Source organism: Mus caroli, unplaced genomic scaffold, assembly GCF_978045245.1.
Source record: "Mus caroli unplaced genomic scaffold, Mus_caroli_1 scaffold_6, whole genome shotgun sequence".
Taxonomy (NCBI): Eukaryota; Metazoa; Chordata; class Mammalia; order Rodentia; family Muridae; genus Mus; species Mus caroli.
In genome coordinates, this window is record NW_028227261.1 from 71,143,406 (window position 1) to 71,167,741 (window position 24,336).

Here is a 24,336-nt window from a genome sequence, read left to right on the forward strand (position 1 = left end):
ATCAGTGAAGCAAGACTAGGTTAAGAGGTGTCTTCTCTGCAGATGATAGCATCCTGCAGACACCCCATTTGCTGTGAATCTCCTTCTGCCTTACAGGTTAAAGTTCTGCAGTATGCTTATCCACCTCACACACTCTTTATCTTTAAAACCCGGCACAGAGTAGACATTTAGAAAATACTTGTTGAATTTATAATTTCATGTGTGCTGTTTGTACTGTAAAAGTTCCCAAAGCTGGTCAACCATGGTTCTGAAAGACCCCGTGGCTGTTCACCACCTGCAGCTCTGAGCAGAGCTAGCCATACCTGGTCTGTCCTGTCCCCCCCCCCTTTTTTTTTTTTTTAGGGTTTTTAAAAATTAGGTATTTTCTTCATTTACATTTCTAATGCTATCCCAAAAGTCCCCCTTATCCTCCCCCGCTCCCCTACCCACCCACTCCCACTTATTGGCCCTGGTGTTCCCCTGTACTGAGGCATATAAAGTTTGCAAGACCAATGGGCCTCTCTTTCCACTGATGGCCGACTAGGCCATCTTCTGATACATATGCAGCTAGAAACATGAGCTTTGGGGGGTACTGGTTAGTTCATATTGTTGTTCCACCTATGAAGACCCCTTTAGCTCCTTCAGTACTTTCTCTAGCTTCTCCATTGGGGGCCAATCCAACCAATAGCTGACTGTGAGCATCCACTTCTGTGTTTCCTAGGCTCTGTCATAGCCTCACAAGAGACAACTATATTTGGGTCCTCTCAGCAAAATCTTGCTAGTGTATGCAATGGTGTCAGCATTTGGAGGCTGATTATGGGATGGATCCCCGGGTATGGCAGTCTCTAGATGGTCCATCCTTTCATCTTAGCTCCAAACTGTGTCTCTGTAACTCCTTCCATGGGTGTTTTGTTCCCAATTCTAAGAAGGGGCAAAGTGTCCACACTTTGGTCTTCATTCTTCTTAGTTTCATGTGTTTTGCAAATTATATTTTGGTTATTCTAAGTTTCTGGGCTAGTATCCACTTATCAGTGAGGGCATATCATGTGAGTTCTTTTGAGATTGGGTTACCTCCCTCAGGATGATACCCTCCAGATCCATCCATTTGCCTATGAATTTCATAAATTCATTCTTTTTAATAGTTGAGTAGTACTCCATTGTGTAAATGTACCACATTGTCTGTATCCATTCCTCTGTTGAGGGGCATCTGGGTTCTTTCCAGCTTCTGGAATAAGGCTGCTATGAACATAGTGGAGCATGTGTCCTTCTTACCAGTTGGAACATCTTCTGGATATAGGCCCAGGAGAGGTATTGCAGGATCCTCCGGTAGTACTATGTCCAATTTTCTGAGGAACCGCCAGACTGATTTCCAGAGTGGTTGTACAAGCTTGCAATCCCACCAAAAATGGAGGAGTGTTCCTCTTTCTGCACATCCTCACCAGCCTCTGCTGTCACCTGAATTTTTGATCCTAGCAATTCTGACTGGTGTGAGGTGGAATCTCAGGGTTGCTTTGATTTGCATTTCCCTGATGATTAAGGATGCTGAACATTTTTTTTTTCAGGTGCTTCTCAGCCATTCAGTATTCCTCAGGTGAGAATTCTTTGTTTAGCTCTGAGCCCCATTTTTTAATGGGGTTATTTGATTTCTGGAGTCCACCTTCTTGAGTTCTTTATATATATTGGATATTAGTCCCCTATCTGATTTAGGATAGGTAAAGATCCTTTCCCAATCTGTTGGTGGTCTTTTTGTCTTATTGACGGTGTCTTTTGCCTTACAGAAACTTTGCAATTTTATGAGGTCCCATTTGTCGATTCTCGATCTTACAGAACAAGCCATTGCTGTTCTATTCAGGAAATTTTCCCCTGTGCCCATATCTTCAAGGCTTTTCCCCACTTTCTCCTCTATAAGTTTCACTGTCTCTGGCTTTATGTGAAGTTCCTTGATCCACTTAGATTTGACCTTAGTACAAGGCGATAGGAATGGATCAATTCGCATTCTTCTACATGATAACCACTAGTTGTGCCAGCACCATTTGTTGAAAATGCTGTCCTTTTCCACTGAATGTTTTTAGCTCCCTTGTCGAAGATCAAGTGACCATAGGTGTGTGGGTTCATTTCTGGGTCTTCAATTCTATTCCATTGTCTACCTGTCTGTCGCTATACCAGTACCATGCAGTTTTTATCACAATTGCTCTGTAGTACAGCTTTAGGTCAGGCATGATGATTCCCCCAGAGGTTCTTTTATCCTTGAGAAGAATTTTTATCTTTGAGAAGAGTTTTTGCTATCCTAGGTGTTTTGTTATTCCAGATGAATTTGCAGATTGCAAAAAGTGAAATTGCAGATTTCTAATTCATTGAAGAATTGAGTTGGAATTTTGATGGGGATTGCATTGAATCTGTAGATTGCTTTTGGCAAGATAGCCATTTTACTATATCGATCCTGCCAATCCATGAGCATGGGAGATCTTTCTATCTTCTGAGATCTTCAATTTTCTTCTCAGAGACTTGAAGTTCTTTTCATACAGATCTTTCACTTCCTTAGTTAGAGTCATGCCAAGGTATTTTATATTATTTGTGACTATTGAGAAGGGTGTAGTTTCCCTAATTTCCTTCTCAGCCTGTTTATCCTTTGTGTAGAGAAAGGCCATTGACTTGTTTGAGTTAATTTTATATCCAGCTACTTCACTGAAGCTGATTATCAGGATTAGGAGTTCTCTGGTGGAATTTTTAGGGTCACTTATATATACTATCATATTATCTGCAAAAAGTGATATTTTGACTTCTTCCTTTCCAATTTGTATCCCCTTGATCTCCTTTTATTGTCTAATTGCTCTGGCTAGGACTTCAAATACTATGTTGAGTAGGTATGGAGAAAGTGGGCAGCCTGATTTTAGTGGGATTGCTTCCAGCTTCAGGATGTATTCCTGGCACCAAGAAACAGTTCCCAAATCTCTCTTGAGAAGGAGATAAATAAGAACTGTAAATTGAGGGACTGGAGAGATGACTCAGTGGTTAAGAGCTCTGCCAGAGGTTCAATTCCCAGTGCCCAACCTGGCAGTTTACAACTGTTTGTAACTCCAATATCTGACACCCTCACATATACATACACACGGGCAAATCACCAATTTACATAAAATAAAATAAATTATTGAAAAAAAAGAATTTTAGGTTTGGAGGGTGTGATATTTAAGAAAGCCCAATAAATTATGTAAGCAAAGCAAGACCTGAGCTTGCCTTCATTATGTAAATATTACTGTAAATCATGTAAATATGGAGTTTTGAGAAAACCTGGGAAGTGTTAAACGTCTTGCACATGATTACAGAGGAAATTGGCTGGAGTTTGATCTTGAGTCTATACTCTAGTGAGTAATGGCATGTAAATGACAGATTTGGAAGTCCTAATTCACTCTTTATGTTCCCTGACTTTTTTCAAGTTTCCTTGTGGAATCAGCTCATACATCAAGTGTTGAGAGTAGTTATAAATGTATAAACAGTACATCTAGAAACTATATACTGCTCATATTAGAAATATTATTCTAGTCTTATCTAAAAGCAGGGTTAAAAGTCACCAGAATGACTTTGTTTACCATTTACTCTTTCTCTGGCATCCTCCTTGGCTCTTTGTACAGGGTATCTCACATGGCTGGGAAAATTTATTGTGAAAGCAGTTGCTACAAGTGAGGAATAGAGTGTCTCTGAAAAGATAAATAATTCACAAATAATACAAGGAAGCCTTTCCCATTCATAGAATGTGGACGTTAAGGCTACATTTAGTTTAATCAGAACTCCACACTTTTCTGGCCTGCCTTCTTCCAGTGCAAATTAATTGTCTCAAGACTCTCGATGTTGTTGCTCAGAGAGAACATAGCTTTGTAGTCTCTCCAGACAAGGTAGGCAGCTCATGCCAGGAGGCTTTTGTGCAGGAAGTGCAACACTCATTGGAATAAGTCTGGGTATCCTAGGAGTGTTAGTTAACTGATTCAGCACATTTACACACATGACTCAGTGACAGGAGACAGAGTGCCTTCGCTCACTTTGTGTTTAATTTTGTTAATCTCTGAATTGGGTTGTCAGAGACTGTGATTGGAACCTCAGGGGGCTTTTCATCTGGAGGACTAGGCTGCCTGGAGCTTAGGGAAACTCACTGAGATTTCCCCAGGACTTCAGGAGATGCCATCTGGTAACTCTTCTAGGATCATCCATGAACATCTTGGTCCAGTCTGCAAGTCTCAGTAGGGTTCTTGGTTTCTATGTATTTTTAACAACACTGGTAACGTCAGAAAGCCCAAAGATTATTTTAGCTTTGAAAGTTTATTTTGTAAAGATACAAAATTGATTGTTTACCCTGAAGTGCAGCCTTCATATAATGCCTGTGTTTAGACCTGAACTTGTTTCTAACAGGACTGCTAAATTGAAATGGTCACAGCTAATTTTACAAGTATGGACTGGTCCTATGGTCCTTTTAATGGCAGCTTATGGAAACACAGCTCTTCTCCAGCTCCTAGTAACAGTCTTCCTTTCCCTTTACTGTTTTTGCTTTTTATGCTTTTGATGTATGAACTACTTCATCTAATCCACATTTTTTTTTGTTTGTTTTCCCCTTCCCCTTTCCAACCAATATGGCACCATCTTTGCTAGAGTGACCTTTCTTCTTATACTAACTTTTAAAATTAAAAGTCTTAAAATTATTTCTACTTTCTTGGACTTTGTTTTCCAAAACATTTCTTTAATACATTGTTTGATTAAATTAACATTGTATGTTTTATAAATGTAATTTTTTGATCAATTAACATTGATTTATTAACATATATGTTAATAGCGTATAAATAATTGATTAGGACCTAAAAATCTGTCCATCAATGAAGGTGTAAGATGTTTCTTCCATTCTAGTGGTGGGTATTACAAATAGATTATTTTTTAAAAGAAGTTCTGGAAAGATTGAGACCATGTCATTAAGTATATTAATTATACTCCAGATATACAAATTTAGTTTTTTTATGGCTCTAGTTTTGTCTGTAATATGCTTAGTTTCTTCTTTTCATAGACTGCATACTTTGTGTATTTTTACTTTGGGTTCCTTCTCTGGCAGCAAAATAAACTTATTTTCAAGAGGAATACACGTACTTTTTGACTTCCAAAGGTTTGAGAGCAAAAGGCTGTAAAACAGAAACTGCAGACTTGGTTAGACTGTTACAAATGTGGCTCTACATGAGAAAGTGGGCTCTCCCCTCACTCTGCTCCCCTCCCCCATATAACTGAGATGATGATAGAGTGATGCCCTCCTAATGATTTGAATTATCTTTTTATAGTATTTATTACACTGAGTATTATATGTCAAAGTAAGAAAACTTGTCCAGCATTAGTAAACTCTAATTCTGTAGGCAATAGACAATATATGGAAAAATACATATATTAGGCTTAATCTTGGAATAGACATTTCTTCTTTTCATTCTCTTTACTACCTTTAGCTGTTGTGTTCTGTTCACAAAACATCTGTTACTGTGTTTTACAGAAGCAGTTAGAGTATTGTACTATTTTGAGATAATGACTTGTTCTCTTAGGAGACTGTCAGGGTGGTTAGATAGTTAATAATGTAAGAGATGTTTACTTTCAGGAAGTTCATGCCTGGTTCTTCCTAAGGAGTCAAGCCATTGTTTGGTCCAGTAGCCCTGTTACTAAAACAAACACATCAGGACAGACTGACACTCAGAAGTGTTCTTGGCTTTTACTTGACAAGGTCTTTTGTTTATTGAGATATAATTTAAGCACATTTTCAAATTCTTATAGCTATTACCACTACAAGATCTTTTAAATTAAAAATTACTTATATTGATAAAAATATATGAAATTTTCTTCAAATTCAAGGTATTTTTTTAAACTTAAAAATTATTTTAAACAAAATTCAAAATATAGACCTCAGTAAATGTTAATTAGGATTTGCTTTCTTTTCGTAATACTTAATTTTTATTTATTTATTTTCTGTGTATGATGTGTGTGCTCACATGCTCACGCACACGCACATGTGCATGTGTGAGCACACATACCTGTGCATTCGTACAGAGGACACAGGAGGATATTGGGTAACTTCCTCTAATGTTCTCTACCTTATTCCTTGGAGACAGGGTCTCTAGCTCAAATGGATATTGGTTGAGTTTTGGCCCCAGTGATCCTTTTCCGCAGCCTACCACACCATGCAAGGGTGACCAGTGTGTGTGTCCATATTATACCCAGCTTTTATCATGAGTTCTAGGGAATGCTTATTCCTAACACTTGTACAGTACATGGTGTTACTCCCTGAGCCTCTGCACAAGCCCTCATAATACTTTCAAATAGTAAATATATGTGTGAGTTTGAGAGATGCTAGTAATCAGGACCATGACTGAGACTGTTCTATTAAGTCTCTCATTTTAGTGTATTATTGATAAGTTTGAAAGTAGACCTAAATAAAGACATAAAAGTTAATAACTCCCACCTAAGGTTATGAGCAGAAATATTAATGGTTCTGGGATGATGATTATGAAGCCCACATACACAATATTACTGAAAAGTCTCTTGGTACTGCATATTTGGCCATCTGTCCTGCCTTCTGCACCCTCCCAGTTCTGTCCTTGATAGTGCTGACTGGGAGGGATGCTCTGATTACTCTTGTCACTATGTCCTTTGACATGACAACTGATGTCTCTGCACATTCACGATTGGTCCTTTAAAATCATACTCTTCAGTGAGATAAATGTGAGATTTTTGTATCAAGTGACAAACTTGACTGTTGAGTGATAAACAGATTAGCTGTGGGAACATTTAATAAACCCTTTTAAGTTCACTTTGAAAAGTACAGTTTTAACCTGTGTCACTTCTTCTCTTATAACGTATGTATTCTGTCTGATGCTGGGTGGAAGTCACTCTTGTTCTTAGCAGTATATCCCATGCACTTGGACTGAAGCCCTGCTAGAAACCTCTGGCCTATGTGTGGTACCTGATTTCATCTCTTTCCGGATAGAGGAGCAGAAGTGTTTTACTTTCTATTAACATTGACTTAATCTAGAAGGAACTTGGTGCAAGCATGCAAGGGGGCAGCAATACCTTCATACCACAGAAGCCTACTTAGAGCTGCATTGTAGAATGAAATTTCTGGAAGTTAGCTGCTTACAGAGATCTCCTCAGGTGCCCATCAAATACTCTCTTTTCACACAGTGAGATGACTCCCTCCATTCCTGCAGTATTTACTGTACTATTTTCAGGATCACATTATGTACACAATATTGTGAAAGAGTACCACAGAAAACAGAGCAGATGAAATGATCTGCAACATCAAATGATAAGACATCCCTCTTCCTGGGGGCAGTTATACAGGAATGTAAAAATGTCCCCATCTGTCTAAGCCATCAGTTTCCAATGTCGTCCCTGGAGGAAGTGGCTGAGAAGACATTTCCACCTAATGGGCTGTTAGGTTGCCTCTGTACTGTATAGTAAGTTGGTGGTTGCAGCCCACTTCCTCTAAGACAAAGGTCCATGGCTCTAAAATCCCATCACAGCTGACACTAATTGGCATTGCTGTCGGCCGTAGCTGTGGAAGCAGACCTGAGTGGGCAGAGTGGGGCACTCTGAAGGGGGTGTGACACCAAGAGGATGGCTTCTCCGACTTTGCTGGTGACTACTCTGATTTCCTTTCTCCAACCTTTGTTCATGCAAATTGCATCACCTTCAGCATCATTTGCAGACTTGGGAAGTTGGCTGAGAACCCCCTTTCAGATCACTGTGTCATTGGACAAACCCTACCTTGCACAATGTGGACTCTTGGACTGTTAATACTTACCTATGAATATTTCCCTTATACAAATGCAATTATTAATAGTAAATAAACATATGATTTAACTCAAAAAATTCCCATCTGAAAAAATAGCCTATTTTTTTTTCTTCTTTTTCCCCCTTAAGCCAGAAGCCAGAAGAGGGCATGTTAGTCTTTTAAAAATGAGTTTGGGATCCATTGGACCCAGGCAGTTGTAATTCCTGTAAGTCGGCAGAGAACCTGCTTTGCATTCATAGGGTTAGGAGCAAGGTTTTAGTTGCCACTAGAGTTTAGAATGAGTAGAAAAGCAAATTGGCTCTTTCCTTAAAGTTGAAACATGTCAGATTGTGACTGCTGCATGCAGTTCCCATTCTGATTATACAGACAAGAGGGGAGGGACAGGTTGCTGGACAGTTAATTCTCTTGGCTGCACTGGGCGCTTTTCCTGTACATTATCTTTTAGCATTTACGGAACCTGCTTGTTGCCATTGGCAGTTGTAAGCAAATCCGTACTTTCTTAAATGCATATTGAAAAACTGGTGAGTAGTGGCAGTCAGGAGGAAGGGAATTCCTGGGGGAATTGATTCGTATATTAATCATTTATGCCCTTTCCCTGCATCCATTTAAAAATGAAAATGGATAGCCATTTAGGTATATAGTTCCTGCTCTCCCTGGCTTCCTCTCTCCTCTCCATCAGTTACAGTCTCAGGAGTGTGGAGTGGGTTCCTGATTCAGTTGACTTGGAAACCAGCTCCCTGGGAGATGCTCCACTCTTTCCTTGGGAAATTCTTAGGAAACCTTCCTCAGGAAATGGCTCGTTTCCCCACAGTGTCCAAAGAAGCACTCATTTGGTTCTTCCTCTCACTCCGCAAGTCCTTTAAGTAAAGCATCTAGAATTTATATTTTGTTCAGTTTTGTGGTATGTTCCTATGTCTCTTATGGGTAGGTACCACGATAGTGTAAACCATTTATAGGGCCAGGGCCAGGGCCTATGAGGCGAGTGAAAAGCCTGGGGTAAATCTGATGGAAGAGGCTTCTTCTTGTCATTGTACAAATGCTGGAGAAGTTATGATTTATTGTTTGTGGTCCTTGACCTCTGTGTACCTAAAAAGCCTGGGGAGTGATTATGACATACGCATATTGTCTTTGTATCTAGTAAGTGTCTGACTTTGTTTTAAAATTTGGAAACATTAGGCTTACTGTAAAAGAAGAGATTGTGATACAAACATTGTTTTCTCAAAAGCAACTGTGCAAATCTCACAGTTAATTCATAAGACACCTTCACCTTGGCTAAAATGTTTAAATAATAATAGAAAATATATCATCACTATTTTCTGTGACCCCAAATTAATGCAAGACACAGTTTTACATCAAAGGAATTATTATTAGCACACATTTTACATTCCTTATGCTCCTGTCTGTGTTTTGCTTCCTTAGACAAAAAAGCCAAGGGCCCAACACTTGTATCTAGAGTTTTAAAGTATAAACTTGTTATAATAACAGTACCATATTATACTGATTGCTTCTAGCACTGAGAGATTCTTCACCCTTGTTATCAACTTTTAAAATATCAGACAAATTGATTATAGGTGAAAATTTTATTTTGACACACAAAATCAAAACTTCTTTTCATAGGAATCAATACCGAAACTAATATTTTGGCAGCGAAAATGTGAAGAGAAGAACATTGTGCACCCTAACTCTAACATTTGTTAATTGTTAATGGAGGAATAAAAATCAGAATTTGTCAACAGTTCAGTTATGTAGTAGAAAATTACAATGAGCAAGACCCCACTAAAAGTAATGTATTTCTGTTTGCCTACTTTCTGAAGTGTACCATCTGGTGGCTGTGCATTAGGGCTAAGCAATTTGAACACAGGTAAAGTATTTTAGAATTGGAGTCCTAGCCTCACATTTACTAATAAACAGATTATTAAAGCATGCATGCTGCAAGCTCTGTGGACATATGGATAGGGTTTCAGAGAAAACACACGTAATTGTACCTTACTGACATGTTTATGGGTGACTCGGGGAGAACTGACTAATTGTATGAATGGGGTAGGAAGTGGCCGTCTTAGAAACTAGGAGTACTTTGTGGAAATCAAAATGATGTTTCCTGAGTAGCAATGCTTATGACACCTATCTAGAAACATTCTGAGGTCATTTAAAATAGACAGTGAAGCCCAGGCATGTATTTCTTAAATATGTCACAGTTCTTGCCTGTGAGTGAAAGAGAAGTTCACCAACGCTTTGCTGGCTATGCTTACTATCTTTTAATCACTCCTAGACCCCCAGAGGTGATAGGTTTATGTTGGCTCCACCCATATAGTATTGCACATATATTAGTACTCATACTGAGGAATCAGAAACCCACTTAGGAAGTTCTCAGTTCTCCAGTGAAAGGTTTCATATGGATGAAAGCACAGAGCATGTTGTGGTGTTTTGTGTTTTAACTGCCATTTGGTCTCCATGAGTCTGGGACAGTCGACCCATTCATACTCCTTCACTGCAGGGAGCAGCTTGGGAGGACTTTATCTTGTATGCGAAGGATTCAAATAGACTCTTTCAGACTATCATCTCATTTTACTAAATGAGAGATTGAGAAAGCTTAGAAGAGGTGTTAGAGGGTGTGTTTTGCCATGCCAGGCTACTGTATGGAGGCTTTAGTCCACAACTGTCTCTGTGCCTTGAAGCCAGGGAAGAGTATGAAATACTATTTTTTCTTGTTACTCCACGTGTCCTGCAACACAAACGCCAACATATTGCTCTGAAGAAACAGCGCACTAAGAAGAACAAAGAGGAGGATGCAGAATACGCTAAACTTTTGGCCAAGAGAATGAAGGAACACAAAGAAAAGCGCCAGGAACAGATTGCCAAGAGATGTAGGCTGTCCTCGCTGAGAGCTTCTACTTCTAAGTCTGAGTCCAGTCAAAAATGATTCTTTAAGTGCAACGAATAAATAATGACCTTGAATCTCAAAAAGAAAAAAAAAGAAAGTTAATAAATTGATAGTGCCAGTTATGACTAAACATTTCACATTATTTGAGCATGGTTGACACTAAACTTATATCAGATCACATTGCCTTTTATGATTACTTTGTGGAGGGACAGACAGTATATTGGTTTATTTTCTTAGAGCTTCTAACAACTTTTCAGATAGCAGACTAGATGGAAAAATAATATATATGCAAGATTGTGGGAAGCCACATAAGATAAGCTACATTCTCTTGAATGATGCTGCTGTTTTTGCTGTTAATGTTTAGTGATTATACAGTATGATTTTAAGTCACTGGAAACACATTGGTTTTATATATTTTGTATATAGTTGTATTTTTATTGTTAACTTACTCATTTTTTGAGCCAGAATTTATAGTCAAGGAAATAGAGTCAACTGCAAAATATCCATTTTATAGAAATAGTAATTGAAAACTGTATATGGATAGATGAGTATTGTGTCTCCTAACTTTTAACATTTATTTGTTAATGGAGGCATTTAAAAACAAACGGAATTCGTCAGCACATCAATTCTCCAAAAGAAAATTGTGATGGAAAGTCCCTCCTTACAGTTGTGCCATTTCTACTTGACTATTTGCTGAAGCAGACCATCTGGCAGCTGTGCATCAGGGCTAAGGAAACAACACTGGAAGCTTGTGTGCGTGTATGCGTGTTTGCCTTCTATCAGAGTTGGGGAATATTCTATTTCATTTCCAGATCGAAGCAGTTGGTGTTTCCTGAGGACTTCACTGTACATCCATTGTTTTTGGTGGAACCAGCCTCTGGTTCTTGAGCTTGGATAAGTCTCTTTCTTGTGTTTGGTTTTAAGCAGAAAGAAAATACTTTTCAGCACTACAGAGCTGGGAAGGTTGTAGGAGAAGCTCTTTTTCTCTGTAGTGCCAAGGAGACCTAAGGCTACTACTGGTTACTGAATTGCCTAAAGTAAATAGACCCATGGCCTTAGGGCAGTGGTTCTCAACCTTCCTAATGCAGTGAGCCTTTAAAACACTTCCTCATGTTGTGGCGACCCCTGACCCTAAAATTACTTTTGTGCTACTTCATAACTGTAAGGGTGTTACTCCTACAAATTGTAATGTAAATAACGGATATGCAGGATATCTGATAAAGGACTTCCAAAGGGGTTGTGAGCCACGGGTTAAGAACCACCACCGTTGAGACAAGGTGCTTTTAATGTCTCTGAACTACCTCATTGCTGCAGTGGTGTGTTCATTCTGCCTCAGCCGGGCATAGGAGCTTTCTCTCTTGCTATTCTCATATGAATTTGAAGGCCAGGTAGAGATCCCCGAACTGTGCTTGCATATTATGATCGGAAATGCATGCTGGGTGTTTCTTCTAAATGTTATGTTATGATTTCTATTTTTAAACCCTTAGGTCTGGAATTTGTAGATAATACCCAGTCACTGGGTTTAGAAACTCCCTTTTGAGATTTCCAGAATTTTACAAAAGTATACACACTTCAAAGTCTTAATCTTACATACTTTCCTTCAACATGATAACATATAGAAATGTAAGTTCAAAATAGATTATAAATTGATACACTTGGCAGTCTTGCAGATTCAAATTTTGAGAAGGTCTTATAAAAGCAAAAATGTAGTGTCTAGTAAGCGATGTAATAGCAGATTTGACTTCCTTTAATTATCTAAACTACCATTATTAATATCCAAATCTGTAGGGCTTGTTCAGATAGACACACAGAGTCTGTTTGCTCAGAGGCAAATATGCCTTCAATGAGGCGGATTGCTGGTTTGCAGTGTTTAGCTATTTAATGACACTTTCAGACTGAAGTTCAAATCCCCAAAGCTGGAGAGGACAAACGTGGAAATACAGGCATGAAAGAAAAGACTACCACCTCTTTGTGACCTGCAGGACTGGCTTTGTACCAACAGGACCAGATTTATTCTGTTAACCAAGATTATAGGGGCAGATGACCAAGTGCATGCAAATAATGCATGTGTTGTCTGGTGTGTACAGGACACATCTAGACATATGTCTGCTCATGTCCATGTACAGTCAAAGAAAAACACCTTTCTGTGAAATAATGTGTTCCTTTAGAATGGCTGTACATGTTCATAATTTTGAAAACATTTCTGTTGTAACCTACATCAAAGGAGAAGCCAGGGTTTTTGTGTCTGTGTCTGACTATACATATGCATTATAAAAAAAAGTGAGTCTACTGTAATTACCAGTTTGCAGAGCGAATTCCTGCAGGGTTTGTACTCTCCCCATTAGTAAAAGAGATAAGTTGAAATGTATTAAAATTTCACTGTACAACTGGGAGTTTTTGTTCACAGTAAATGTGTTAATGTTTCTTCATTGCTTGACTGTTTGTGTTTAAATTTAGGCAGCGTGCCCAACAGGGACAAAATTATAGGATAAAGCAATGTATAAAAGAAAATCCTTCAGAGAGCACCAATAAGGCTCTTTTCAAAAATAAGCAGTTACACATAACAGTGCACGGCTGTAGCCATAGAGAAAAGTTTTATCTGTCTATTTCAGAATTATTGGAATTTTTCCTTCCCTTGTGTGAAAGTTAAGAGGACTGTGCATATGTCGATAGGTAATCTACTTGGATGTGAAAACATCTATTATTTTATTCAGTGTTAGTCTTGAAAAAAGAAAAATAAGTGATTTCTTCTTGTCTTTGTGATGAAGGGAGGCGAATAGCATTTAGTGAAAGAGGTACTAGATCACATTTGCTTTCCTAGGGCAGGAATTTTTTCCAAGCTCAGAATTTTAATTAGAGCCTGTTATATTATTGGAACATTTTTCCGTGCTTTTCTTTGTAGCCATGAACTTAGTAAATGCAACTATTCACGCAGATAGGCTTACTTTTAAAAATTAATCTAAAACCACTATCACCTAGTATGCATGGATAATGAAATTTACTAAAGGCTGCTCGCTATTTCTCTAGTCTAAGGGGATAGAAATACAGTTCTTCAGTAAACAGGCTATGGAAGCATCGGCCCTTACAAGAGTCACACTCCCTTCTTGTTGAATATGTTTTGTAGTTAATCCTACTTGCCTTTTGTTGTTTGTTTCTATTAGCCAACATCCATAGGTTGCCCCTGATCTCTCCATAGACCTTGAATAGCACAGAGAAAAAGCTGGGCCAACTACCACAATATGTATCCTCCATTTGAGATGGTGTCATTCTCGCAGTTGTGTGTTTAAATCTATCCAGTGATGGCAACCTCATTGCTTGTATTGTGAATGTGAACAGACTGTAGGAGGCTGGAAAAGCCTCTTGAGCAGTTCCTGTTGTGTGTTAACCTGCCTCAGATACGTTTGACCTTAAATAACTTGGCTCACCCTACAAAAAGGCATTTAATTTTTATTGCCTTTTCTACATTCTTCTGTAAGCGTGAATTTTTAACTGATAGACCTTGAAGTGCTTCAGAGCCATTACTTTCTTTTGGCTAATTTGTAGAAAGGCACCATATGAAAATTGAATTTTTGATCTGATGGAGTAATTTTTGAGTTCTTATGAACCATTTATAATCTATCAAGTAAATCCTCCTTAGTTCATGGATTATTGACCCAGTGGACCATATTAGCTGCTTCAAAGCTGTTAGAGCCCATTATGTTGATTCCACTGACACATACTTGAACCCAGTCTCTGTGCCTATGATGACATTGGCATTGTTCTGGAACACTCCTTTTCCACTAGGCTTTCTATTTATTTCTTTATTTTCAGGAGTTAGCTCCTAGTTCATGACAACCATCACACGGGTCTCTCAATTTGCTCAGTGGTGTCAGAGCTTTCTTAGCAGCTGGCTGTCTCTCTGTGAAAAGGTAGTATCTTTTGTCTTTTAAATAAGCTAATGTTTAAAAGACAAAATGAAAACAATTTTTTAAACAGTCTTAGGGTACATTTTACTCTGGATACTTGCAGAATTTATAGACATTTGTGTAATTTTTTTGCATATTTAAATATGTAGTCCTTTGGATTGGAAAAGGAAAAGAACCAGTAAGAAGAAATAATGTTGTGTTTGTGGTGTGTGTGTGGTATATAAATGCATTGTCTGAGAGATTTCATTTGAACAATTCCAATGACTTCAGCTACTGGAAGAACGGAGATGTGCCTTCATTGATTTGTACAAAGCTCTAATGAATCCAGCCCAGGCCTTAGCACAGACCCAGGGGACTCTGTGACCGAACATTAATAATTTGTAAAGATGCATAGCCTGTTCATCATATTATTGTTATCTGTGATAAGTGTTACTCCTGTGGTCATACCTGTATTTGAGCAAAGGAGCTTGTCCTCATGGGGTAACTGTGATGTCGCAGTGTAGACACAATGGAAGATAGCAATGCTTGTTGGTATGTGTGTTACTAGTGGGCAGTCTCAAGACAGGGATGGATACAAAATGATTTGTAATAAGCCATGTGTCCTTGGAAGTATCACGTCTTACATTTAAAGAGTTTGAAATTTCTTAGTATCAGATTTTCTCACTATTTCAAATTGCTTAAATCTTCATGCTCAGGCCCTTTGTCCTTTTCTGCATCTGGTTCACATCTGAAGAGTGTTAAATTCCTAGTGGAACTTACTGAGAGTGGGGTAGCCATGTGAATTTCTTTTTCTTTCCTTTCAAAAACAGAACAGCTCACTCGCTGTGGCCTGTTCTACTTAGAGACGTCTAACAGACTCTTTGCTACTATTTGAATGAGAACCTACCTTCAGGGATTTTAATGATTAAATATGAGAGTGCATTTGCAGGGTATCATGCAAGCTTGATGGCAGGGCACAAACACAGGCTGTTAGTCTCACAGAGTGTGCCTCTCTTGTCCTGGGTAGTCGCTGCCGTCTGAAATGATAAATTGCAAAGGTGGCAACTCTCTTCCCTCTCAGTCCACTAGAGTGAACTTTTTCACAAACCTAGGGGAGGTCATTTACCTCACTCTCATCCTTGATAAGTGGAGTCCATAGAATGCTCTGCTTTTTAAATAATGGAGCCTGTCCCTCTGCCCCTTCTTCCACTCACTGTCCTTCCCTTCCTTTCTCCCTCCTCTTGCTGGGGGTTAGTTAACTCAGAGCTTCTTATAACCAGGTCAAAACCAAAACTCGGATCCTTAACCTCACCCTGGAAATTCTAGGCATTTTTCTTTAAGAGATCTCGGTGTGACAGTTGGGAAGGAACAGTAGCTTTGCTCCTCGAGATGACGTCTTATGTTTGGTATAACAGGTTTTGGATGATCCCTAATCCTATCCATCTGGTTACCAAAGTACAAAGTCATTGTGTTATCTGCATGCTCTTCCCAGGATTCGAAGGTGCTTCTGAAAATCCAGGACATGAGTTTCATACTGTCCTGCTTCTTCCTGAGCAGAGAGTAGATTTTTGCAAAGTAGTACAAGGTTTATAAATCTTCTTACATCACGTAACAATTGCAGATCCCTTCCTGATGAATGTCTTTCCTATCATATTAGTGATTGGTTTTATGAACAAATGTCACAGAGATGCATAATCACATGACCACCTTTCAAATTGCATTAGTGCAAATGAATGAAAAGTGTATCAATGGACGACAAAATTGCTGATTCGACATAAAGATATAATGAGGTGATTATTAACATTCGGATGGTATCAGTATTCTGGCTCTTTATGTAAGGTTATGTGTCATGGCAGATGCAGAGTGTAGTTAGGGTGTAGCTGTTTCAGGAGTTAGTGAGCTCTCCTCCTACTTTCATCTTGGTGATGGCTGTATCCTTTGGAAGAGGGCATTCCTTCTAGCCGTGTCATCGCAGCTGCCTAGATAGTCTGCAGATTTCTCAAGTATACAAGCCATAAATAGAGTTTCTGAATTGTTAACTGTTAGGTAAGAAACTGAAATGTTTTGCCCAAATTGAAATGCCTTTTCATTTTCTGTTTCTCTAATATTACTAATTATCTAACAAAACACTTTCTGTTACTATTGACCTGATTTAATTGGGGGGAGCTCCTCCACACTCAGACGCTTGCCCTCTTTGATGCCGTGGATGCATACGTATTTTCCTTATATAATTGGCTATATCCCGCTGTTGATTTTTACTCTGAACTCTTAAATTATTTAAATGGGGTCTTCCTCGTGTCGATTGATGGTAGGCTATGATCCTGAGGTAATGACAACAGATGCTCATTGGATCTGTGTCTGAAAATTTATGTGCCTCTGTGTGTCCCTTACTCCCTGTTTAGGTATTCACACAGACATAGGAATATTCAGAGTCATGTATAATGATACACCCATAAGTTTAGGGGCTTCTCTCTTTGCCTTCTCCCCCACACTTAATTAGTTTCTAGACTGAAGTAGTTTTTTCCATCATAGTAAATGGTGCAGTGCTATGGACCTATGCATGACAGAACACACCACTCTCATTTATAAGTGGATTCTCTTTAAGGTTTTTAGAATCTTGATGAGCATTATAATTGATACCTCTCCACCACCACCACCCTCAATTTTAAAAGATGTCCTGGATTTTCTAGAAAAATGGTACTATTTAAATACTAGTTTTTAAAATAAATACATTAGTTTTTAATATTTTGAAAGGAAGATGTTTTTAAAATTAGGCACCATTGAAATTCCTTTGTTTACCATCTGTGTATTAACTCATTTAGTATTTATCTGGCAAAGTTGTACTGGGCAAAGACAGATACTGTGCTTTACTGTGTCTCCTGTGGAAGACTATCTAATAGAATGAGTGATTTAGCACCACTGGTGCGAGTCATCCTGTGCCTGTTTATGAATGACTTCATTGAGATATGTTTCTCACCACATGCCTTCCCCCCATTTAAATATCTGGTTTAGTGTGTTTCTGTTTAATAACAATTATGCGTGGCAATCAGTTTTATTTTGAAGACATTTTCAACACCTAGAAATGTAATTTCATGTTCTAGCCATTGACCCACTCCAAGCCTTAGGCATCCATCAGTGTACTTCTATCTGTATAGTTTTCCCACACGGACATTCCATATACATGGAATCATGCGGGATTGTAGTGCCTTCTTGCTTCTTCAACTTAGCATAATGCTTTTCATGTTCATTTAGGTTTTAAAATGTATTACTTTTTATGGCCAAGTAATATTTAATTATATGAATATACCACATTTTAAGTTTACCTATTGATGGGGGTCAGAGAAACTTAAAAGTGAGAGTTTGTCTCTTGATTTTTTTTTTTAACAGTAGTAGATGTTCTAAGGTTGATTTTTGTCAGTGAACCTCTTGAACATCTTTCATTTACTTTGAAAGCATTTATTATGAAAGTGATATATTTCCTTGGCTCGTAATTTTTCTTTTTAAAAATTTAATTATCATTGAATCACATAGCCTTTTGTGTTTCTCAGATTGTTTAGTGTTTGAACCAATGGCCTCTTCCCTTTTTAGTGAGTCTAGCAGACTGTTTTCACATCACCCAGAGCATGCACAAGATGAATGATATGTTTTCTGTTGAAAAGACCAAAAGGATTTCTGATCATTTGCCATCTACTAATTCTTCATATGTCATGAAAAACAATTAGGCAAATATAAGGAACATTTTTGAAATGTTTTCACTTTCAAGTTATGTTATTACCACGTTATGGATATATTTACTGTAATTTTTCATTAAGTTTTAAAATAGTGTTGCTAGGCAGAATAACTTCATTTCTCATTTCTTGGCATAACTTGTACCTGTTGAGTGTAGTTTATGTTATAGCTGAACAAGCTGTGGACACTTAGCATTAATAATAAGCCTAATAATCAGCAATAATTACTAATTGTAAACCATATTTGTTGCATATTCAACCTCAGATTTATATCTTTGTATAAATACAGAGAATATATCTACCTTAGTCTTACTGTCAAAATCGTCTAGAGACTTAGATTGGCAAAGAAAGGAGGGGGGTTCTGGGTGTGTTCTTTATAACCCTATAAGGCCTTTGAGGACGTGGTCTATGTCTGCCTACTGACAATCTGCCTAATTGTAAAACCAGATTGTTGATGCCCAGATCCCAAAAGATTGGTATTCCTTTACATACAATGTGGGAGGATTTTGGTACCAAGATTGTCTCATGCAGTTGTATTTTTATTCTTTGTCACTAATAAACTTCGTAATTGTCCTTCGGCTTTTACATGCCTCAGGTTTTTGTGCAGGGGGCATCATGAACTGGCTTAGAAAGACAAGGCTTCTGCAAACCAAGACCCAGCCAGACTGGACTCCATAGAAGGTTGTTTCTTTTCACTTGGCCTGATGAATTTGCCATATGAGGAAAAGAAGAAACTGTCCTGAAACTTTTATAGGGAAATATTTATTAGTTTATGATACGTGTATATATATATTTATATGTTTATGATATTAAAACTAAAGGGTTGACTTTAAGAGAAAGACATTATGAGCTGAGAACAGTACTCAGCGGTAGAGTATTTCCTTAATGTGCTGGAGGCCTCAGGTATCCTCAGCTTGGGAGAAGGAGAACTGGAAATAGAACAGGTGAAGCCTCCGCCACTGGTAATCATTACAGCCAACTACCGTCTACTCAGAAAGCACAGTGCCTGAGTTTACAGTACACACTAGTAGCTGGAATGAATGCTACCTTCACAATTAAAATTTCCCATAATCTAAGGTTATTGCGAGTTAGGTTCTTCAGTATTAAATGCTTGAACATTTTCCCAGTGAAATTCCGTGGTCGAAGTTACAAATCCTCCTCACTGCCCTAAGAAATGAACAACAAGAAAGTGAATTTACGCATTTTTAGTTACACGTGAGAGTTTGGCCAGATTTCAGTCACTAAGAAAGAGCACTTGAAGAGTCACAGAACCCTATGAATCCCTTAATTTTTTTGGGGGGGGGGAGGGGCTGTGTGGAAAATTAAAACCCAGAACTAAGATGAGTTCTGGTATAGAGCCCCTGCTCACTGTGATTGCATCTGTTCATGTATGTTGTAAGTTTGTGTTTGCCTCGTGACCTTATTTTGCCTGTTGTTATTTTGTGTCAGATAAATCAAGTGCTTATTTCTACATAAGGAACAGCTAACAGATGTTTAGCCTGTGTATAATTCCTTTGTTAGTTATACTAAGTATTAACAGAAACAACAGTTTTTTTTCCTGAGAAATCCTATTTTGTAAGATCCCTGATGTTTGGTCCTTACATACTCACAGAGTTAGTGCAGGCTAGTGTAATGAAAAAGACTGAGAGACTTGTTTTGGTTATAGTCTAATCAGGATTTGAATAGATCTTTGGAATATAACCAGAATACCTCAAAATACATTCTTACTTAATATTAGAACTCATTAATATTTTGTAAACCAACTTTGCTTACTTGTAGGTTTTAGGTATGCTGTCTTTTGACAGGTTTGTCCAGGTTACTGTTAAACTACTGATGTGTCTTCCCTCAGCATCCCAAGTAGCTGGGAGTGTGTGTGTGTGTGCGTGTGTGTGTGTGTTGCTCCTACATTTCTGATGTCCTGTTGAATCTGTACATTTTTCCCCATCTTAGGTAGAGGGATACAGTGAGTAGTAACTGATGGAGCACCTCCACTAATATTACAGTAAAGCCTTAAAACAGAAATAATGTTTGTCCTCCCCTTAGACAGATACAGACACGCAATCAATCAGTTACTCATTAACATTAAATATGTTAACATATCTGGTAAAATAATGGGGTAAAATTGAGTGCAAAAGGAATCATTCTGAGACATCCAGAATGTTGTTTGAGATCACACACAGTTGGCATTTGTTCCACTTGTACTTTTCCAGGCTTGATACTCCCTGCTTCGTTGATTACTTACATCCTTTGAGATATTTACCGTGTAGTTCATGGAAGCCATTATTAGGAACTGAAAACAGGGTATTGGGGAATCTTCCTCCCTTGCTCCCTTCAATTTTGGAGGATCTCATGCTTATGTTGGTTTCATGTTTACTGTGTAGCTGAGGATGACCTTGCTACCAAGCCTGAGGACCTGAGTTAGATCTCTGGAATACACATGGTGGAAGAAGAAAACCTCCTGACTTCCACATCTGCACTGTAATGCATGCATGCATACTTGAGTGAGCAGTTGACACATGCATGCATCCAACACACACACATGCACACACAGAGACAACATACCACAAATAGACTGAGCAATTATAATGAAGAAGTATAGCATGGGGTCTACTGTCAAAAAGAATCTGCTGCAAGGGCCAAGATCACATTAAAGCAATTGTCATACAGAAAAGTGCAGATGAAGAGAGGGTCAAGTCAACAAGGAAAAGGGGAATGATCAAATTAATTAGGAGCCAGTTTGAATGGTTTAGGGGAACCACAACTGGAATTCAGATATTAACAATGAGAGTGGGAGGCCAGGAAATGCAAGGACAGATGATTTTTGGAGGGAGACATAATGAATTGACTCCCTGTCTTTGTAGGAACAGCACTCAGCCATTGGTGCAGACACACCTGTGTTGGAGATGCTTGCCTGACTTCAGGCAAGGTATTAGTCATCACCTCAGGTCCCTCGTGTGAGAAAGGAAGGGAATAGCAGTGTCAAATTCATGGTCTTTTCTGAGAACTTTGTGTTTTTGTAATTTTTCTACAAAACTGTCATGTTTTCTACACTGACTGGAAAACATTCAACTAATCTAGCTATTATTAATTATAAAGGACAATAAGAAGTGACCATGTTTCCATGGAAGAACAGAGAGGAATAGATGGCATCTATCACCCTGTTTAAGAACTCTTATTCTTGGGCTCTACACTCTAAATCCTCTAAACGTGAGGCCTGTAAATACCAAGTTGCCAAGCCTTGTACACAGGAACTCTGCCATCCATTTCTTACCACTTAACACGATGCTTTTTGCACAGTAGTTGGAGCTGTAGGAGAGGATGGAATTGCCAAATGAAGAGTGAAGAGCCTGACCATGGGCAACTCCTGTGTTTATTTACAGTGATGAGAGAAAAGTTGCTACCAGAAAAGCTAGTGAGTCTCACCTTCTCAGGAATGAAGATGAGTTATAGTTGCAAGTTACAGCAAGGTCTAGGAGGACAGGGAGACCAGGATAGGAACCAAATGTGCTCCTAGTATCGCTTCAAGAGTGCAGCTTCAGAAACCTGTGTCCAGAATTCAGAATTAAACTGTAGATGGCATGAGGAAGTACAGACATTGGTTTGGGCATGCACAGATTTCTCTTTCAAGAAACCCATGGTGGGGGTTAGTAGGAGTAATTATTTTTAATGTGTTGTGAGTTAAAATGTTTGTGATTGCTGTTCCTGGAGCTCAGGGCAAGAGGTGCAAGGCAGGTTGGAAGGGTAGGGTAGCTCCTTCTGCTCCTTCTTGAGTGCCTAGGGGATGAGGTACAAGTTGGTGATCGGGGGCCTACAGATGGGTCTTCATTGGCCAGTTTGAACATTGTTCCCTGCAGAGGTGGCAATGACAAGTCTCTATGAAGCTTCTGCAGCATTCTTCCTTTCTGGCATTCAGAGCTTGTCACTCAGACAGTGTAATAGTGACAGTCCTGTGCAGAGATCCTGCAGAGTGGGAAACACTCCAGCACTAGCTAATGGAAGAAAGAGTGGAGGGTGCTCCCGGGACGAAGGTTCTTCCACTGCAGCTCTTCTTGTCTGTCTCCCTGAAGCACATGGACATTTCTGAGGCTTAACCAGATTTGATAGTTTATGATAAATCTGTTTTGTAAGTGTGCCTGAGTTGGCAGGCAATCATATTGGTTCTGTTTTGTTGTGAATAAATAGTATGTCAGAGTTTTATGCCATTTCAAAAACATTATTTGAAACAAAACTTCCTTTGAAGCCATGATAGTGTCTTACACAAAATATTTATTTAGCCATATTGTTTAAGTATCTGTAATTCCCTTAAGGAGGAATTGTAGTCTGCGTAAGCCTGAGTTTAAAACAGATAGACCTTCTGGAATTTACAGAAATACAAAATGGCTAGTCCTGTGCTTAAGTGTTTATATACAAAGGAGTTGAGGTGTTCCAGTGTTCCGTGTTTGGGTATAAAAAGAGTAGGATCCAAGAAAAAGAAATCATCTTGAAAAGATTTAATTCCCAAGTAAACTAGATGAACAGTGTTATTTATGTAGTCTGAGTGAATGAATGAATGAGCTAGCCAGCAGTAAGGTGTGTGTGTGTGTGTGTGTAGTTAACCTACATCTCTTAGTTTGTTTTTATCTTGATTATTGATAAAAGTGAAGGTTTGTTCTAAATGTTGTAAAATAAAAATTTTTGGCAAAATAATTAACATCAAATTAATGACTCAAACTGTTTGATGTCATTTATTGTAGAGTTAAATATTCTCCTTAGAATATCATTTCTTTTTATTGTCCACTCTGATTTTGATAAGGCAGAGAATTTTTAAAAATATTTATGAAAGTTTGTACTTATGTACTTAAAATATTTTTAGCGTTGATATAGTCTCTACAGCAGAATTTATAACCGGATATTTAGAAAAGTACCTCGTTTGTAATGAAAACATTGTGTTCTAAACTTTTTTTTGGTCAGAGTACGATCAAATCTTTTGTTCATTAATTAATGAACAATTTATATGAAGGAGCTGCTTATAAATGTATTCTAATATGTCAGTTTGTATGAGAATTGGAAATTGAGCTTTTAGAAGAGTACTTCTCCTTATAACCAGCCAGTCCTGTATCTCTAAAACATACATACAGCCAACTTTAATAACCTATTTAAGATACAATCGAATGATAGGCATTAGAAGAAACTGAAATATCAGGTGGATTGTGAATTCAAATATCTTTTAGTACTGAACAAAAGAGCAAATTACGTCTAAAAAGAACACAGGTTGAGGACTGTAACATCTAAAACGGGGTAGGTACCTACAGAGAGAACATGAATTGGAAGAGAAATGAAAGGGAAAGTCTTTAAACCTGCATGGCCTGGTCACAGGGAGAAGAGGCCATTGGACCTTATCTATTGTAGACGGACCAAAGACATTAACAGTATCTGGATGGAACACTGTGTGATTCAAGGGAGCTAGACTAGCTCATATTAAAAACCCAAGTGCTTTCAGAAAGTTAGCTTCTAGTGTATGTATGTGTTGATGTCAGGTACCAATTTACAATGTCACATCACTAACCCTTCTTGGAGGGGCCTCAGCCATGCCAGTCATCCTTGATCACATCTAAGCCTCTTAGGAGATGTCTTTCAGCAGTTCCGATGGTCATATTAGACTGTTAATAGGTGAGTGATCAGGTTAAATCCCTTCTGTCTCTAGAATTTCCATGCAACTAAAAAGTCATATATACAAGATAAATTTGTTAACTGCTATCTAGGGGCACAGGTTAGGAGCACAGTTTCTAAGCATGGATTTCACTCTTAGAAACTTACACTCCATTTATGAAGCTTTCTAAGAAGTCAGTTTATAATGTGAACTGGTGAGGTTTTTTGAGCATTTTTTTTTTCAACTGTTTATTGGTTCTTTGGTCCATACGTTGCTTGCAGATGTCCATTGGGGAGGGGCTTCTGGCTTCCGCTGGTCTTGTCAATACTGGAACTTCACTGGGACATCCTGTTGTTGCCCTGTGTCATGGGGATCTTGTGGCTTTGGCTCTGTAGGACTGGCTCCTTCATGCACTCCAGCTGTGCCTCCAT

At 38.4% G+C, this 24,336-nt stretch overlaps 1 protein-coding gene across 4 annotated transcripts in view; it reads left to right on the forward strand.

Annotated features, from left to right (window-relative positions):
• Bnc2 (basonuclin zinc finger protein 2) overlaps positions 1-24,336 on the forward strand; it is a 397,760-nt gene that overhangs the window by 234,845 nt on the left and 138,579 nt on the right. The window lies entirely within an intron of this gene.